Consider the following 6,888-nt stretch of genomic DNA (forward strand, 5'->3'; position numbering starts at 1 on the left):
AAAAATTATTTTCAATATTAATATATCAAAAAAATATAAAAAATAAAAAAATTATTAATTTAAAACTAAGAAAAAAAATAAAAATCTTTAATTTTTTTAAATAATTTTAGAAAAGAAAAACAAACAAAAATGCTTCATTCAGCTTCTACGAATCAAAACTCAAAAAAAAAAAAAAAATACTTAATAGAAGAAAAATTGTAAACCGACACCTTTTCTCTTTAAGTTACTTCTCAATAATGCCTGTACTGTAGGACGGGATTTTACATTGCTCTAGAAAACCTCCAAACAAGAACCGAACGGAAAAGCAACCCACAATATCACCAAATAACAATGTCCAACGGCCTGATAGTTTCATCGTCTCCGGCAGCGCTGAGGCTCCACTGGGATGTGTTCTTAAGTTTTCGCGGAGAAGACACCCGGAAAAGCTTCACCAAACATCTCTACGAGTCTTTAATTGAAAAAGGCATCAGGGTCTTCTTAGATGACTCTGGAATGACTCAGGGAGATGAGATTGCTCCAACTTTAATGGAGGCAATTCAAGATTCAGCCTCATCGATCATTATTCTTTCGCCAAGGTATGCCAATTCTCATTGGTGTCTCGAGGAGCTGGCAAGAATATGCGAGCTGAGGAGGCTGATCCTGCCAGTTTTCTACCAAGTTGACCCATCTAATGTCAGAAGACAGAAGGGTCCTTTCGAGCAAGATTTTGGGAGTCATTCCAAGAGGTTTGGAGATGATAACGTGGTGAAGTGGAGAGCAGCAATGAATAAAGTTGGTGGCATTTCTGGTTTCGTTTTTGACAACAGGTGATGTTAATTGAATTTTTAATTATTTATAAGTACAATTAACACCAAGTCTTTCCCTTGGGATATTGAATTTTTGAAATATAATTGAACTTTGAAAAATGTTAGGATATATTTCATGGAGGTGAACATTGGACCCAAAAACTGGGTTTAAATGCTAGTCTAGAGGGGGAGGTGTAAAGAAATCTTGAGAGGATAAATGTTTGGGTTTATGTTTTTTTCTGTTTTTATCTTGAGAGGATAAATGTTTGGGTTTATGTGTTTTTTTGTTTTTATTTATTTATTTTAGCACTATTTTATTTTTGTTTTTTCATCCACTTATATTATATACCATAAATTTTTATTGTTATAATTCTATTTAATTTATACTTTTATTTAATATTTATTAGGATCTACCCGCAATAGTTTCAATTTTTATCCATCATTTTAAACTCTCTGTTTTTAAGAACTTGCTTGATTGTTAGTATAGTTATAATTATTTTTTAAATAAATTTTTGTGTAAAAATATATATTAATAAATTTTTTATATTTTAAAAATTATTTTTAATATTAAGACATTAAAATGATTGGAAAACATTAAAAATATATTAATTTAAAATAAATAAAAAATTAAATGTTTTTTTATTTTTTTTAAAATTATTTTTAAAATACAAAAACAATATTATCTAAATATTTTTGACAGTCAACATTTCACCTATAAATCTTTCTCCCTTGACATTTGTCCTCTAAAATCTTATCTATGTAGCAGGTTCAGTCTTACAGTGAATATAAATCCATTTACATTGTTGTCACTCGGTGTTTTATTACATTTTTAAAAAATTAACTTTTATGGGTCTTTATATTATTATCCATGACAACCATAAAATATTCCATGAAAATACTTGAATGCTAGAACACTAGTTGTCTATTTCATAATTTAATATAGTTTTTAATAAATTGCCTCCTTTATAGATATATTATTTTATAAAATAATATAAATTATATATTAAAATTTTAATTGAGAATTAACTGAAAGTATTAAATTAAAATAGTTTTATGATATAGTATTAGAGTTTTGTTAATAAATTTATTCTTTTATTATTATGAAACCCGGAGATTTTGGATCCATTTCATGAGATGGCTTGGTTACCAGGGTTATATGTTGAATTCAATTGACACTCTCTTGCAAGAATTGTATAGTACGGTGATTGGAAAGTTTCAATGGAGGGCTATTTTCATGTTGCGTGTTGGGATTTCTTAGAGTATTTAGATAGCCCAAAACAAACTCTTATTCAAGGATCAAACTATAAATTGATCTCACAATTATGATTCTACTTTCCACTGTCTTGCTTAATGGATTAAGGGAAGTACTCTCAATTTTACTTATACAGGCAATGACTTGATGAGATGTTCTAATAGTGTTTTGTTGTTTTTTAATAGGCATGTTTAACTTTCACTGACTCAGAATGTATTTTAGTGTTTTTTAATAATGTTAATATAATGGTATGAAAAATAAATAAAAAATCTAAAAAAATATCTTGATATACTTTAACACTTTTAAAAACTACCTCAGAATATATTTTTAACTGAAAACATCGAACGTAGGATATGTTTTTATGTTTTTAACTGACAATATCAAGCGTAGGATACGTTTTTAACTGACTTTACACATATGGTCGGAAGCTTTTATAGGGATAAGTTTTTAAACCCCGAAGGCCCATTGTCATGGCCATTATTTAAATTCGCATCTAATCAACAACAGTTGGAATGACTGGCATGCCAGATTGCATTTTGTATTAAGTTTGATTGGTAATGCAATTTAATGTATTTTTAAAGACATTTCTCAATCAAAAATATATTAAAATAATAATTTTTATGTTTAAATATATTTTTAATATCAGCATATTAAAATCATTAAAAAATACTTAAAAAATATTAATTTAATATCCTTTTAAATAAAAAATAGTTTAAAAACCATTTTAAAAAGTAAGTTTAATCACAAAAACAAATATTCACTGAGTTAAAGCGTGAAAATATACTTGTATTATATGATGCCACGTAGCATTAAGCAACCATTTTTGGGTTCAATGATGTCCATGGTTCTTCTAGAAGTCTGATTTTTTAGTTTGTACATGATCCCTCCTCCTCTTCTTCTATTTCTTTTAAGAATTCCCTTGTTTTTCCTACAATGCTGCAATTATGTGGGTTTCTTCTTCTTCATCATCTTTTTTTTTTTTTAACAAAAAAGCACTTTTGGGATTTGAAATTGTAACGCAGCTGTTCTGGATTTTGTTACTGAAGTTTTTTTGAGAAGTTGATGAAATTTATACGAACTGGCTTGATTTTTTACTTAGTTAAATTGACTTGCATATAAAGCAAACTTTGAAATTAAGCTACTATCATCTCAGAAATTCTGAAATTTGCAAATTAGCCAGCTCTGTGTGTGTGTGTGTGTGTGTTTGGAATCAAGTCATTTCACTATCAAAAGAAACTAAAATGGCAAAGCCTATACGAAGAAGTTCCAAGTAGCCAGAAGTCTGTTACAGCTTTAGGTGCTCATTACACGCTAAAAGAAGCCTTCAGACATGCAGTTTTCAAAAGCCTATACGGCAACTCGTTGGGATTACTATCATAGCACTTATGTAAAGTTCTCACCTCATTTTTATTAAAAAAACATAGCTAACCTTACTAATGTTTTATCATTGTGTTTGCTTGTTACAGCGGAGAAGATCATTTGATTCGGCGATTGGTCAATAGGGTTTCGCAAGAATTGAGAAAAACCCCGGTAGGTATTGCTACTTATACGGTTGGACTGGATTCCCGCTTAGAAAAGTTGAAGACGAGGTTCACAGATGATAAATCAAATCGCGTAAAAGTTCTTGGACTTTATGGAATGGGCGGGATTGGTAAAACAACTCTTGCCGCAGCTCTCTTCAATAAACTTGTTGGTCATTTTGAAAGTCGCAGTTTCGTCTCAAACATTAAAGATATTTCTGAAGAAGATGGTGGTTTAGTATCGCTGCAGAACAAGCTTCTTGGTGATCTTTTCCCAGACAGGCCTCCTGTAAATGATATTAATGATGGTATTGCTGTAATTAAGGAGCTGTGTCATGAGAAGCGGGTGCTGGTTGTTTTAGATGATGTGGATGATGTAAACAAGCTGAATGTATTAGCAGGAAAGAGAGATTGGTTTGGTGAAGGAAGTAGAGTTATTGTTACCACAAGAAACAGAGATGTTCTTGTTGAACATCTTGTGAACGAGTTTTACGAGGTTAGAGAGTTAGGTTCCTCGGAAGCCTTACAACTTTTTAGTTATCACGCACTAAGAAGAGATAACCCCACAGAAGAGTATCTAAATATATCGAAGGAGATTGTATCTCTCACAGGAGGACTTCCTCTGGCATTGGAAGTGTTTGGCTCTACTTTGTTTAATGAGAGAGGGATAAAGAAATGGGAAGATGTCCTGAAAAAATTGCGACAAATTCGACATCATAATCTCCAGGATGTCTTACGTATAAGTTTTGATGGATTGGATGATGAAGAGAAGTGTGTATTCCTTGACATTGCTTGCTTGTTTATTAAAATGAGGATGAAGAGAGAGGAGGCTATTGATATTTTGAATGGTTGTGGCTTTAGGGCTGAGACAGCAATCACAGTTCTGACAGTAAGATGTCTCATTAAAATTGGTGGAGATTACGAATTATGGATGCATGATCAACTTAGAGACATGGGAAGACAAATTGTTCGATATGAAAACCTTTTAGATCCTGGTATGCGTAGTAGGCTATGGGATCGCGGCGATATCATGACAATGCTGAAGCACAAGAAGGTGAAAATCATAATTTCTTGAAAATTTACTGCTATTGACAGTCTTGTACACCACTAAGTAGTTCTATACTGTGTTTTTGTAGTAGCGACGAATGTTGTTCTATATCAGTCATTGTTTATATTAGTAAGTGTCTATATATATATATATATATATATTGCTATGCCCATGAATCACATATCTAGTGTGATTCATGGGCATGCATGAAGAATCTTATGAAAGATGAGCATGCATCTGTGTTTCTACCTATAAAACGTGAGGTGGAAACTAAATTTAATAGAATTGCAGCTGCCCTTGATGCTGAATGCAACCCTTAATGTGATTTCTTCACAAATTTTATTGAGGGACATAAGGAAGGTGTTTTTTTAATTGTCCACGGTCATATGTTATCAACCTTAATGGTTTGCTAGATTGCTTCTACTTTTTCGTTACATTACAACATGATTTCCACTTTCATAATTGTGGTTCTGTAAACAGGGAACAAGAAATGTGCAAGGTTTAATCCTTGACTTGTTTTCTTCACAAATTGCGAGAAAGTGGTGGACATCCCTGGCATCGAATGCTTGAAATTCCTAAAACGATTATACATGAGCAGTTGCAAGGCATGCTCCTTGACAGTGAAGAGAAGACTATCCAAGGTTCTCTATCTTGTACCTATACCGCTATACGTGCATGTTTTAGAGTGATTGACAAGTTTTGCCTCTTCTTTTTTTAATCGCAGGTTTGCTTGAGGAATATTCGCAACTTGAGTATGCCTGGGAGTAAATTCCCAGATTGGTTTTCTAAAGAAAATGTAGTTCATTTTTCCGAGCAAAAAAATCGTGCAATCAAAGCTGTGATTGTAAGTGTTGTCGTCTCTCTGGACCGCGAGATACCAGAGGACTTGAGATATTCCCCACTTATACCAGATATTCAGGCCTTTGTAATTGATCAGAATATACCAATCCACAGCACCACATTATACTTACGGGGAATACCAAAGATTAATGAGGATCAAATTCACATGTGTCGATATTCAAATATCCAACCTTTGGTTTCAATGTTGAAAGATGGCTGTAAGATACAGGTAAGAAAGAGAAATCCACCGGTGATTGAAGGAATTGAGCTGAAGAAGAGCGGAATTCTCCTGGTTTTTGAGGACGACGATGATTATGATGGAAATGAAGAATCGTTGGATGAAAGTCAACAATCTGTATCACAAAAGCTGGCCAATTTTTTCAATTCATATGAAGAAGATAACCAAGTTTGTTGAAGTTGAAAGACAAAGTGCACGATATTGGAGGGAATGAATGATCAAAAAGTTCAGCAGACATGCAATGTAATGTAAGTTATGATGGAATTAATTTTGAAGTTTTTATTGAAAGTATATTTTATCTATGCATGTAATTATTAAAGATATATTTATCTTTTGAGTCTCTTGAATTATCTAAACTAGTATAAATATTGGAATTAGAAGAATATTGGAATTAATTTTGAAGTATTTATCTAAAGTGTCTTGTAGAAATATATACATAACTATTAGAGACGTATATATTTTCAAGTCCCTTGAATTATCTCAACTAATATAAATATTTGTGTTTACAGTATTGTAAGTTCAAGTCTACAAGGACTTCTCGAATGAAAGTAGTATAATATGGTTTTCCCCGATTTATTTTTAACAAGTTAGTCGCTGACTGCATCCATTTATACTTCTAGTTGATCTAATGCTTGCACCTATGGTGAAAATGCAGAATTTTGAAGGTCTTGTCTTCCACGAGAATTGAATTTTTAATTCACATGTAAGGTCTTACATAAGGCTCTGAGGATGCTAGACAGGACTTGGTTACGTACTGGGAGACAACTTCTCTGCTTGCTGGCTGTGTTGATGTTATCTGAAATGCTCCATGTTTGCTATCTTAGTTGTGGCTGGATTGAGGAATATGTCACAGTCATTCAAGGAAGAAGAAGAAGAAGAAGGGTAATGATCATGTGTGTATGTATATGTATGTATGTATGTATGTATGTATGCATGGATGTTACCTACGTGTTGAATTTATTATAAACTATCGTGATAAATAGATCTGGATTACTTTTGAGTTATGATGATAAGGCAAGCGTACAAGATCATTGGACTTGTTGGGTTGCTGTTTCTGCATTTTCCAGGCTTTATTTATTTTGCTTATCAAAAAAAAAAAAATCAAATTTATTAGAAACTTTTTAATTATAATAATTTTATAATTTTTCATGTAATTTTTATTTCAAGAATTTTAACTTTACTTTAAATTTATTAATTAAAATCCT

General features: G+C 32.0%; 1 pseudogene; it reads left to right on the forward strand.

The window, feature by feature from the left end:
* The first annotated feature begins 207 nt into the window (after nucleotides 1–207).
* On the forward strand, nucleotides 208–6,582 carry LOC105110680 (TMV resistance protein N-like; annotated as a pseudogene).
* The last annotated feature ends 306 nt before the right edge of the window (nucleotides 6,583–6,888 follow it).

The sequence above is a fragment of the Populus euphratica genome, unplaced genomic scaffold, assembly GCF_000495115.2.
Source record: "Populus euphratica unplaced genomic scaffold, PopEup_1.0 scaffold260.1, whole genome shotgun sequence".
In the NCBI taxonomy this organism is placed as follows: domain Eukaryota; kingdom Viridiplantae; phylum Streptophyta; class Magnoliopsida; order Malpighiales; family Salicaceae; genus Populus; species Populus euphratica.